The following is a 13,675-nucleotide window of genomic DNA, read 5'->3' as shown; positions in this document are numbered from 1 at the left end:
CACCGAGCCGATCTCCCTGTGCTATGCTGCTGCTTCCCACCAGCCAGCTATTTTACATTCAGTAGTGCGTGTATGTCGATGCTACTCGCACTTCGCCTCAGCTTCACCCTCCCACCCCATGTCCTCAAGTCCATTTTCTATGTCTATGTTTTTATTCCTGCCCTGCAACTAGGTTCATCAGTACCATTTTATTTTTTAGATTAGATATATATGTGTTAGCATACGGTATTTATTTTTCTCTTTCTGACTTATTTCACTCTGTATGACAGTCTCTAGGTCCATCCACCTCACTACAAATAACTCAATTTCGTTTCTTTTTTCTGGCTGAGTAATATTCCATTGTATATACGTGCCACATCTTCTTTATCCATTCATCTGTCGATGGACATGTAGGTTGCTTCCATGTCCTGGCTATTGTAAATAGTGCTGCAATGAACATTGTGGTACATATCTCTTTTTGAATTATGGTTTTCTCAGGGAATATGCCCAGTAGTGGGATTGCTAGGTCATATGGTAGTTCTATTTTTAGTATTTTAAGGAACCTCCATACTGTTTTTCATGGAGGTTGTATCAATTTACATTCCCATCAACACTGCAAGAGGGTGTCCTTTTCACCATACCCGTTCCAGCATTTATTGTTTCTAGATTTGTTGATAATTGCCATTCTGACCAGCGTGAGGTGATATCTCATTGTAGTTTTGATTTGCATTTCTCTAATAATTAGTGATGTTGAGCATATTTTCATGTGCCTCCTGGCCATCTGTATATCATCCTTGGTGAAATGTCTAAGAGTTCAGCCCATTTTTTAACTGGATTGTTTGTTTTCTTGATATTGAGCTCCATGAGCTGTTTGTATATTTTGGAGATTAATACTTTGTCCATTGTTTCATTTGCCAATATCTTCTCCCATTCTGAGAGTTGTCTTTTTGTTGTCTTGTTTACGGTTTCCTTTGCTGTGAAAATGCTTTTAAGTCCCATTTGTTTATTTTAGTTTTTGTTTCCATTATTCTAGGAGGTGGGTCAAAAAAGATCTTGCTGTGGTTTACGTCAAAGAGTGTTTTTCCTATGTTTTCCTCTAAGAGTTTTATATTGTCTGGTCTTACATTTAAGTCTTTAATCCATCTGGAGTTTATTTTTGTGTATGGTGTTAGGTAGTGTTCTAATTTCATTCTTTTACATGCAACTGTCCAGTTTTCCCAGCACCACTTATTGAAGAGGCTGTCTTTTCTCCATTGTATGTTCTTGCCTCCTTTGTCATAAATTAGGTGCCCATATGTGCGTGGGTTTATCTCTGGACATTCTATCCTGTACCATTGATCTATATTTCTGTTTTTGTGCCAGTAACATACTGTCTTGATTACTGTAGCTTTGTGGTATAGTTTGAGGTTGGGGAGTCTGATTCCTCCAACTCCATTTTTCTTTCTCAAGATTGCTTTGGCTATTCGGGGTCTTTTGTGTTTCCATATGACTTGTAATTGTGTTTTTCTAATTCTAATTCTGTGAAGAATGCCATTGGTAGTTTGAAAGGGATTGCATTGAATCTGTAGATTGCTTTGGGTAGTATAGTCATTTTCACAATATTGATTCTTCCCCACCAAGAACATGGTATATTTCTCCATTGTTTATGTCATCTTTGATTTCTTTCATCAGTGTTTATGGTTTTCTGAGAACAAGTCTTTTGTCTCCTTAGGTTTATTCCTAGGTATTTTATTCTTTTTGTTGCAATGGTAAATGGGAGTGTTTCCTTAATTTCACTTTCAGAAATTTCATCATTAGTGTATAGGAATGCAAGAGATTTCTGTGCATTAATTTTGTATCCTACAACCTTACCAAATTCACTGATTAGTTCTAGTAGTTTTCTGGTGGCATCTTTAGGATTTTCTATGTATAGTAACATGTCATTGGCAAACAGTGACAGTTTTGCTTCTTTTCCAATTTGTATTCCTTTTACTTCTTTTTCTTCTCGGATTGTTGTGGCTAGGACTTCCAAAACTATGTTGAAAAAGAGGGTGAGAGTCTTGTTCCTGATCTTAGCAGAAATGCTTTCAGTTTTTCACCATTGAGTATGATGCTTGCTGTGGGTTTTTCATATATGGCCTTTATTATGTTGAGGTAGGTTCCCTCTATGCCCATTTTCTGGAGAGTTTTCTTTATCATAAAAGGGTGTTTAATTCTGTCAGAAGCTTTTTCTGCATCTATTGAGATGATCATATGGTTTTTATTCCTTAATTTGTTAATGTGGTGTATCACACTGATTGATTTGCATATATTGAAGAATGCTTGCATCCCTGGGATAAATCCCACTTGATCATGGTGTATGATCCTTTTAATCATACACATCATGGTGTATGATTGGATTTTGTTTGCTAGTATTTAGTTCAGTATTTTTGCATCTATGTTCATCAGTGATATTGACCTATAATTTTCTTTTTTTGTGATATCTTTTGTGGTTTTGGTATCAGGGTGATGGTGGCTTCATAGAATGAATTTGGGAGTGTTTCTTCCCCTGCAATTTACTGGACGAGTTTGAGAAGGATCGGTGTTAGCTCTTCTCTAGTTGTTTGATAGAATTTGCCTGTGAAGCCATCTGGTCCTGGACTTTAGTTTGGTGGAAGATTTTTAATTATGGTTTCAATTTCATTACTTGTGTTAGGTCTGTTTATATTTTCTAATTCTTCCTGGTTCACTCTTGGAAAATTGTACCTTTCCAAGAATTTGTCCATTTCTTTGTGGTTGTCCATTTTATTGGCATAGAGCTGCTTGTAGTAGTCTCTTAGGATGCTTTGTATTTCTGTGGTGTCTGCTGTAACTTCTTCTTTTTCATTTCTAATTTTATTGATTTGTGTTCTCTCCCTTTTTTTCTTGATGAGTCTAGCTAAGGGTTTATCAATTTTGTTTATTTTCCCAAAGAACCAGCTTTTAGTTTTATTGATCTTTGCTATTGTTTTCTTTATTTATATTTATTTCTGCTCTGATCTTTATGATTTCTTTCCTTCTACTGAGTTTAGGTTTTGTTTGTTCTTCTTTCTCTAGTTGTTTTTTGTTTGTTTGTTTGTTTGTTTTTTCATTATGCAGGCCTCTCCGATTGCGGAGCACAGGCACCGGACGCGCAGGCTCAGCAGCCATGGCTCACGGGCCCAGCCACTCCACGGCATGTGGGATCTTCCCAGACCGGGGCACGAACCCGTGTCCCCTGCATCAGCAGGTGGACTCTCAACCACTGCGCCACCAGGGAAGCCCTCTCTAGTTGTTTTAAGTGCAGCATTAGATTGTTTATTTGATACTTTTCTTGTTTCTTAAGGTGAGCTTGAATTGCTATAAACTTCCTTCTTAGAACTGCTTTTGCTGCGTCCCATAGGTTTTGGGTTGTCGTGTTTTCATTGTCATTTGTTTCTATGTATTTTTCTTCTTTGATTTCTTCAGTGATCTCTTGGTTATTTAGTAGCTCTCTTTAGCCTCCATGTATTTGTGTTTTTTACAGTTCTTTTTTCCTGTAATTGCTTTCCAATCTCATAGCATTGTGGTCAGAAAAGATGCTTGATACGATTTCAATTTTCTTAAATTTTCTGAGGCTTGATTTGTGACCCAAGATGTGATCTATCCTGGAGAATGTTCCATGTGCACTTGAGAACAAAGTGTATTCTGCCACTTTTGGGTGGAATGTTCTATAAATATCAATTAGATCTATATGGTCTATTGTGTCATTTAAAGCTTGTTTTTCCTTATTTATATTCTGTTTGGATGATCTGTCCATTGGTGTAAGTGGGTTGTTAAATTCCCCTACTCTTATTGTGTTACTGTCAATTTCTTCTTTCATGGTTGTTAGCATTTGCCTTATGTATTAAGGTGCTCCTATTTTGGGTGCATAAACATTTATAAGTGTTATAAGTTCTTCTTGGATTGATCCTTTGATCATAATGTAGTGTCCCTCCTTATCTCTTGTAACAGTCTTTATTGTAAAGTCTATTTTATCTGAGTATCAGATAAAATAGCTTTCTTGTGATTTCCATTTGCATGGAATATCTTTTTCCATCCCTTCTTTTTCAGTCTGTATGTGTCCCTATGTCTGAAGTGAGTCTCTTTTAGACAGCATATATACGGGTCTTGTTTTTGTATCCATTCAGGCAGTCTGTCTTTTGGTTGGGGCATTTAATCCATTTACATTCAAGGTTATTACTGATACGTATGTTCTTATTACGATTTTCTTAATTGTTTTGGGTTTGTTTTTGTGGGTGTTTTTCTTCTCTTGGGTTTCCTGCTTAGAGAAGTTTCTTTAGCATTTGTTGTAAAGCTGGTTTGGTGGTGCTGAATTCTGTTAGCTTTTGCTTGTCTGAAAAGCTTTTGACTTCTCCAGGGAATCTGAATGAGATCCTTGCTGGGTAAGGTAATCTTGGTTGTAGGTTTTTCTCTTTCATCACCTTAAGTATATCCTGCCACTCTCTTCTGGCCTGCAGAGTTTCCACTGAAAAATCAGCTGATAATCTTGTGGGGATTCCTTTGTATGTTATTTTTTGTTTTTCCCTTGCTGCTTTTAATATTTTTTCTTTGAATAATTTTTTGTTAGTTTGATTAATATGTGTCTTGGTGTCTTTTTCCTAGGGTTTATCCTGTATGGGACTCTCTGTGCTTCCTGGACTTGGGTGACTATTTCCTTTCCCATGTTAGGGAAGCTTTCAACTATAATCTCTTCAAATATTTTCTCAGACCCTTTCATTTTCTCTTCTTCTTCTGGGACCCCTACAATTCAAATGGTGCGTTTAGTGTTGTCCCAGAAGTCTCTGAGATTGTCTTCAATTCTCTTTGTTCTTTTTTCTTTATTCTGCTCCTCGGCAGTTATTTCCACCATTTTGTCTTTCAGCTCACTTATTCATTCTTCTGCCTCAGTTATTTTGTTATTGATTCCTTGTAGTGTATTTTTCATTTTAGTTATTATGTTGTTCACCTCTGTTTGTTTGTTCTTTAGTTCTTCTAGATCTTTGTTAAACACTTCTTGTATTTTATCAGTCTGTGCCTCCATTCTATTTCTGAGATTCTGGATCATCTTTATCTGAATTCTTCTTCAGGTAGATTGCCTATTTTCTCCTCATTTATTTGGTCTTGTAGGTTTTTACCTTGCTCCTTCATCTGTGACATATATTTTGGCCATCTCACTTTTTTTTTTTTTTTAATGAGTGGGACCATGTCCCTTTCTTACTGGTTGTTTGGCCTGAGGTTTCCAACTCTGGGGTTTGTAAGCTATTGGGTAGAGCTGGGTCTTGGTGCTGAGATGAGGAACTCCGTGAAACCTCACTCCGATGAATATTCCCTGGGGTCTGAGGACCTCTGTTAGTCCAGTGGTTCAGACTTGGAGCTCCCACTGCAGGAGCTTTGGCCCAACCCCAGGCTTGTGAACCAGGATCCCGCCTCAGGTGGCAAAAAAAACCCCAAAACAATAACAAAGTAAAAAGTAAAATTAGACCAGGAAACTAACAGATATGTTAGGAAGAATATAAAAATAAAAATATAGATGAATCAACAACCACAAGGTACAACAGTACCACAATAGTAAAAAAGAGGAGGAGGGAAAAAAAAGGGGGGTTGGGGGAAGGCCTTGGCTGTGGAGGGCGGGGCCTAAGTAAGTGTGAGGTTTGGGTGGTGGGAAGGGCCAATGCTCAGGACCCACAGGGCTGGAAAAGACCCTGAGGGTTGTGGGGGGTGGGGCTTATGCTCAAAGAACAGAAGGGGCCCAGGCGTGCCCCCCACCCCTGGTCTCAGAGGGCAGGGGACCTCACCTGGGAGCCCAGCAGGCTCCTGGGCTCAAGTGGGCAGGGCAAATGCCCTCCTCTCCTCTCCTCTCCTGCTCCTCTAGTATGGTAGAGCCCCTCCTTCCACCTCTCCTGATCTCCCCAGCCTCCCTTGTATGCTCCCAAGGACCTATGCAGCCTGGAGGGGGTTTTAGAGGGCAGTGGACTGGCCTGGGAGCTCAGCAGGCTCCCCATGCCCGAGTGGCCAGGGCAATCGGCCTCCTCTCCTCTTCCGCTCCTCCTGGAGGGCCCCTCCTGCCTGTGTCTCCTGATCTCCCAGACTCTCTCCTATGCCTCCAGGACCCATGCATCCTGAATGGGGCTTTGGAGTGGGGGGTACCAACCTGGGAGCTCAACAGTCTCCCGGCCAGAGTGGGCCAGGCGATCGCCCTCCACTCCTCTCCCACTCTTCCCCGAGAGTCCCTCCCACCTGCCTCTCCTGATCTCCCCGGCTTCAGGGGTGCCGATCCTGTCTGGCCTCCACTTCTCCTCCCCTCTCAGTCCCCATATGTCCTACTGGCTCATCTTGGGGTTCCTCCCATCTCCTTGGGTGTCACAGTCCCCCACCAGCGGCCAGTAGGTGCCCTAGTTGCGGGAAGATGCTCACTCCACGTCTTCCCACACCACCATCCTGACTCCACCTCAGAAGCTGCCAGTCCTTTTAAAGCTAGGCCCAGAACTGGAGCCTCCCTTCTGCTGCATTCTATTGGTTCACACAAGTCACAGGCCAGTCTAGATGCAATGTAGGATGTAATGACACAAAGGTTGTTCCGGGGGAGATAAATCTTTGGGAGCATCTTTAGATACTAACTACCAGAGTTCCTATTGCACCTATGGGTGGGCTGAGCATTGTGAATACATACAGGAGTTTCAAACATCCACAAAACACTGGCTTTCTTTTTCTTTTTTTACATTTTAAACGTTTGAGTTTTGAGGCATAATCGAAAAATAAAATAGAGATATATTTAAAGTGTACGTGTTGGTTTGATATATGTGTGCATTGTAACAGGATTCCCACCATCAAGTTATTTAACACCTCCATCAACTTACATAGTTACTTTTTCAAAAAATGAGAATGCTGAAGATCTAATATTAGCAAATCTCAATTACACAACATAATATCATTGACTGTAGTCACCATGCTATACTGATGATTCTCAGAATTTATTCATCTTATAACAGTAAGTTTGTACCCTTTTACCAACCTCTTCCTGTTTCCCCTACCAGCCAGCCCCTGGCAACCACCATTCTACTCTTTGTTTCCATAAGTTTGACATTTTTTAGGATTCCACATATAAGCGATACCATGCAGTACTTGTCCTTCTCTGTCTAACTTATTTCACTTATGATACCCTCCAGATTCATCCATGTTGTCACAAATGACAAGATTTTATTCTTTTTCATGGCTGAATAATCCTCCATTGTATATGCAGACCACATTTTCTTTATCCATTCATCCATCTACAAATATTTAGGTTGTTTCTATACCTTGGCTTTTGTGAAAATGCTGTAAGGAACATGGGAATGCAGATATGTCTTCAAGCTAGTGGTTTTCTTTCCTTTGGATATATACTCAGAAGTGGGATTTCTGGATCATATGGTAGTTTCATTTCTAATTTTTTGAGGAATCTTCATACTATTTCCCATAGTGGCTGTACCAGTTTACATTCCCACTAACAGTGTACAAGGGTTCCCTTGCTCTACATCCTCACCAATACTTGTTATTTCTTAGCTTTTTGATAATAGTTATTCTAACAGGTTAGATGATATTTCTTTATAGTTTTGATTTGCGTTTCTGTGGTGATTAGTGACATTGAGTATCTTTTCATATACCTGTTTGCCATCCGTATGTCATCTTTAGAAAAATGTCTTTTCAGGTTTTGCCCATTTTTAAATTGAGTTGTTTGGTGTTTTTGCTCTTGAGTTATATGAGTTCCTTAAATATTTAGGATATTAATCTCTTGTTGATTATGTAGTTTGCAAATATTTTCTCCCATTTCATAGGTTGCCTTTGCACTTTGCTGATGGTTTCCTTTGCTGTATAGAACCTTTTTAGTTTGGTAAGTTCCATTTGTTTACTTTTGCTTTTGTTGCCTGTGCTTTGGGTGTCATATCCAAAAGAATCATTGCCAAGAAAAATGTCAAGGAACCATCCCATATATTTTATTTTAGAAGTTTTATGATTTCAGATCTTGCATTCAAGTTTTTAATACATTTCAAGTTGATTTTTGTGTATGGTGTAAGATAGAAGTCCAATTTCATTCTTTTGCATGTGGATTTTGAGTTTTCACACAATTTGTTGAAGAGACTATCCTTTCCCCATTGTGTATTTTTGGTACCTCTGTCAAAAATTAATTGATCATATCTTCATGGGTTAATTTCTGGGCTTTGATTCTGTTCCATTTGTCCATGTGTCTGTTTTTATGCCAATACCATAATGCTTTGATTACTATAGCTTTATAATATAGTTGAAATCAGGAAGTGTGATGCCTCCACCATTACTCTTTGTGTTTAAGATCACTATAGCAATTCAGGGTCTTTTGTGGATCCATAGAAATTTTAGGATTGCTTTTTCTATTTCTGTGAAAAAAAGCCATTGAAATTTTTAGAGGGATTGTATTGAATCTGTAGACTGCTTTGGATAGTATGGACATTTTAACATTATACATTCTTGCAATCCATGATAGAAAACATCTTTCCATTCAATTGTGTCTTTGATTTCTTTTCTCAATGTTGTATACTTTTCAGTGTACAGATCTTTCACTTATTTGAGAGAATTTATTCCTAAATATTTATTCTTTTTGATTCTGTTATAGATGGGATTGTTTTCTCTTTTCAATAGTTCATTGTTAGTGTATAGAAATGCAACTAGTTTTTGTATAATGATTCGTATCCTGCAATTTTACTGAATTCATTTACTAATTCCAAAGGTTTTTTGGTTGAGCCTTTAGGATTTTCTACATATAAGATCATATCATCTGCAAATAACAATTTTACATGTTCCTTTCAGATTAGGATATCTTTTATTTTTCTCTTGTGTAATTCCTCCCGCTATAACTTCCATATGTTGAATAGAAATGGTGAACGTAGGCATCCTTTTCTTATTCCTGATCTTAAAGGAAAAGTTTTCAGCTTTTCACCATTGAGTATGATATTAGTTGTGGGTTCTCAGATATGCTCTGTAGTATGCTGAGGTGCATTTCAGCTATACCCAACTTGAGAGTTTTTATCATGAAAGGATGTTGAATTTTGTCAAATACTTTTTCTGCATGTATTGAGATGATATGATTTTTATCATTAATTTTTTAATGTGGTATATCACATATTTTGATTTGCATATGTCGAACTGGGAATAAATTCCATGTGATCACAGAGTATGACCCTTTTGATGTACTGTTGAACTCAGTTTGCTAAAATTTTGATGAGCATTTTTGTATCTATGTTCATCAAGGATATTGGCCTGTAACTTCTTTTGTGTCCTTATCTGGCTTTGGTATGAGTATAATGTTGGCCTTGTAATATAAGTTTAGGAATATTCTCACTTCTTCAATTTTTTTGGAAGAGTTTGAGAAGAGTTTGGTAGAGTTTGGTATTAATTTTTGGAAGAGTTTGGTATTAATTCTTCCTTACGTGTTGGGTAGAATTCAACTGTGAAGCCATCTGGTCAGTTTCTGGATATTTACCTTGTTCTTCTGTTTGGAATATATCTTCCTGTTCCTTCCTTTTTCTTGACTCTCTACATTTGTTTCTGTGCATTAGATAAAACAGCCACCTCTCCCAGTCTTGACAGACTGCCTCGTGTAGGAGATTAACCTCATCAGTCAGCCCACCTGAGCTCCTGGTTGCCTCTCAAACCTCTGTGATTGCCCAAGCCACCTTCTTTGCTTCTAGTGGCTCCCAGTACATTAGGTTGTGCCAAGACCTGCCACTGTCCCAAAGGCAATGGGAAATGCCCACACGGCTGTTCAGGGTCCCAGAGGACTGTTAACTGCCTGCCCCAACAGCTCTCTGATGAAGGCTAATTGGAAGCTTGACTTTCGAGCAGCAGCTAAGTCAGGACATTAGATATGCAGTATAGACCTATCAGGGAGAAACTTGGAAATGGGTGTTTGTTTTTGCCTACTCACTCTGCTGAGCCAGAAGCAACAGTCTCTGGTAGGACTTGTGCACCCATACAGAGCCACCTCTTTGTTTTCTGTGGTCCTGGGGGACTCGTAAATGCCAAGCCTCATCAGTACCCAGAGCTAGGTGATTTGCGAGCCAGTCCCTCATGTGGCAGCTGTGATATGTGATGTGCTACATGGGTGGGTATGTTTCTTCCAGGGAGAAGTTGGAGACTTGGTTTACCACTGTAGCAAGCTAGGGGATACAGGAGGGGACATGCCCACCAACTCTTTCAGGCTCCTGGGAGGATCCCAGTCAGCTTCCACATGCAGGCTGATGAGAAGCCAGAACCTCAAATAACAGCTGGGAAAGTATACAGTCAAATCCATTCTAGGGAGAAACTGGGAAATGAATGCTGTTCTCTCTGTGCTGAGCCATGGGAGGGAATAGCTATGAGAAGTGCTTGCATGCCTGTTAGAAAATTGCTTTTTTAATTTTAATACGGTCCTGTGGGACTCTGACTGCCAAGCTCTGTTGGATATCAGAGCTAGGTGATTTGAGCTCACATTCCTTAGGTGGCAGTTTCAAAAGCTGGGGCACAAATTTCAAGGGAGAAGCTGTTAACTTGGTTTTTGTTGTTGTTGTGAGCCAGAAGAAGAATGTAGGGGAAGTGCCCACCAGCTCTTTCAGGCTCTCGGGATCCCAGTCAGCATCCAGACACAGGCTGATTAGAAGCCAGACCCTCAGGCAGCAGCTAGGAAAGCATGCAGTCAAATCCCTTCTAGCAGAAATTGGGAGAAGGGAGTTTTGACTGCTCCCTTTGAACTGAGCCCTGGGGTATAACTGCAGGGAGTACTCATGCACTCCTTTAACCATTCCTTCTCTGTTTGCTCTGGTCCTGTGGGACTTGTGAATGCCAAACTCCACTGGCTCTCTCAGCTGGGTGATTTGGGCATATGCCATTCCTCAGGTGGCAGTTGTAAAAGTTGGGGCACTAGATGTGTGATCTAAACCTTTACTCACAGGGAGAAGCTGAGAATTTTGGGGTTCTCTCCTGAATGAAATGCACTCTGCTGGGGGTCGGGTTTATGGTGAATATGTATTCTCAGCCCTTCCTACCCGTTTCGATGTGGGCGTTTTCTCAGTCACCCAATGTGTAGGAGTCACTCAATTTGTTTCCAGATTTCTCTCAAAGGAAACTGACCCATGTGTAGCTGTATATTCAGTGAATCTGTGGGAGGAAGGAAAGTCTGGAGCCCCCTATCTCGCCACTTTGGTCAGTCTAAAACATTGGCTTTCTAATATTGTACTCCCATTATTGCTTCCCTTTAATGATTCATGCCACTGTTCCACCAAAATTTCTCTTATTTGCATTCTGTTAAGAGCAAAAGAGTGTGTCTACATGGGAAGGAAAAATTCCTTTGGTCTCTCCAGGGTCAGCCTCAAGGGTGTGTGATCTGTTCAGTTACAAAGAGCCTCCATGCCCAGAGGGGCCGCGTGCTTAGTTTAATGTTCTGTGGTCACCCTCAGTGAATTTCTTAATAATTTTTTAACAAGGAGTCTGACAGTTTCATTTTGCAATGGGCCCCACAAATTACGTAGCTAGTCCTGGGTCCCTCTACTGAACAAATGGGCAGGATCTCTTCCAATCTAGAATCTACCAAAGTATAATAGGGCAAGAATATAATAGGAGTGATAGGGGAAGAGATGAGAATGGAGCATGAGGTCCAGCTTCATTATTCTACATAAGAAAAAACTAGGGACTGGTGCAGTGGTTAAGAATCCGCCTGCCAATGCAGGGGACACGGGTTCAAGCCTTGGTCCCGGAAGATCCCACATGCCGTGGAGCAGCTAAGCCCGTGCACCACAACTACTGAGCCTGTGCTCTAGAGCCTGCGAGCCACAACTGCTGAACCCACGCACCACAACTACTGAACCCACACGCCACAACTACTAAAGCCTGCGTGCCCTAGAGCCCATGCTCCACAACAAGAGAAGCCAACACAATGGGAAGCCTGCGCACTGCAATGAAGAGTAGCCCCTGCTCGCCACAACTAGAGAGAGCCTGTGAGCAGCAATGAAGACCCAGTGCAGCCAAAAAAAATAAAATAAAATAAGGCCACAAAGTTTCAACAACCTGCCTGATGCTATGGTTTGTTTATGTCAGAGCTGAAACCAGAAGCCAGATGATCAGATGCCCAGTGTCTCTTTCAGTCTGGTTTCTCTTCCATACAATGGAAATTATAACGTTTATGATCCATGGGTTATATCTGATGCTGTGTAGAAATATTAAAACCCCTCTTATTTTGACATAAGCATTTCCATATTTTTATTTTTCTCTTTGAAGTCATTTAGATAAAATTAAACCTTTGCTATGTAGTACATCCTCCACTGACATAACATAACAGATAGCAAGCAAACATACTGCTTGCTATTTGACTGCATACTTTTCCAACTAGTTATAGTTACTATGGAAAGGAGTTAAATGACTTGCAGTAGAATCATGACTCAGAAGAGGAAACCAACAGAGAATAGCCAGAACATTATTAATTATTCTAATTGAGAATTGGAAGACAGGGGCTATGAGTATATCACAATTATGAAAGGGTCATAGGAAACATGGAATTAGCTCTCCATGATTTTTTCAGATTGTTAAAAGAAATTAAAAACTGCATGTCTCTTTTTAGAATAACTTTGAATAATCACTCTATTTTGAGTTCAGGACATGTTGGCAAACTCGGGGGAAAAAGCATTCACCGAATAGCTTGGATCCTCCGAAGAGCCATGAACATTTCACCATTTATTTCTCTGGATGGACTAAGAAGGAGCAATTTCCGGGGCAGTGGGTTTTGGTTCTAGATTGGCATGTGCCCTAAGGCAGTGGGCCTAACACACACTTAAAAATATCTGAAGGTTCCATACTACCATTTTTATTGTGTGGGGTTTTTTTTTTTTCTAATAGTTATTTTATGGAAAATTCTGAATGCTTAATTCTTCCAAGTTCTTATGGTTTTATAGACTAGAGATAGGAAAAGCAGTAGGACACAGGCAGATAAAATGACTTTGTCTCGTTCGACTGTACCTAGCCAGAGTTCTGACCTCACACAGAGGTCAAGCCTTAATTATCCAGGTTAAACAAAGAATTGAACAGCTTGAGTTGACTTTAGTCAGTGGACTTAACTGACCTAATTATGTTTTTCTCAGGGATAGAGACTATTTAACAGCAGTTTATATCCTGAGTCCATAGGCTTAGTATGGGATTCAGAAATTATTGTAAATTATCCACAACCTGAGATAACTTAAAACAGAAGTAAGTAAAAATTTACAAGAAAAAATGAATTGGTTGCCAATGAAGAAGGCTTGAAAAAGGGAGTTGTAAATAACGTGCCGGAGGCTAAACTAGGAAGCATAGTCAGTTTGCTAGATTGTAGCATGTATTGTGAAGGCTGTACTTTTCTGTAACGAACCAAATAGGTCTTTAAAAATTTATCAGCTGGTGATGATAGTGTAGTTTGATATCTTCCAGATATTATAAAGAATCTTCTCTGCCTTCCTATCAGCTAATATTCTAAGTCAAAGATTCTCATACTTCTTCAGGAGGCAACATAATTGGAAAGCACCAGGCTCTTAGCAAAAAATAAAACTCAAATGACTAAACACAGCATAATTTTATGTATATATGAATGAATATATTTATGTATCTCTCATCTTGTTCTTCCAAAAGATTTAAGGTCGCTTAAAAGAAAACATAAAATACTACTAGATAACATATGTTAGAAGTAAGAGGG

Source organism: Phocoena sinus, chromosome 1 (genome assembly GCF_008692025.1).
Source record: "Phocoena sinus isolate mPhoSin1 chromosome 1, mPhoSin1.pri, whole genome shotgun sequence".
Taxonomy (NCBI): domain Eukaryota; kingdom Metazoa; phylum Chordata; class Mammalia; order Artiodactyla; family Phocoenidae; genus Phocoena; species Phocoena sinus.
This window is presented reverse-complemented; position numbering follows the sequence as displayed.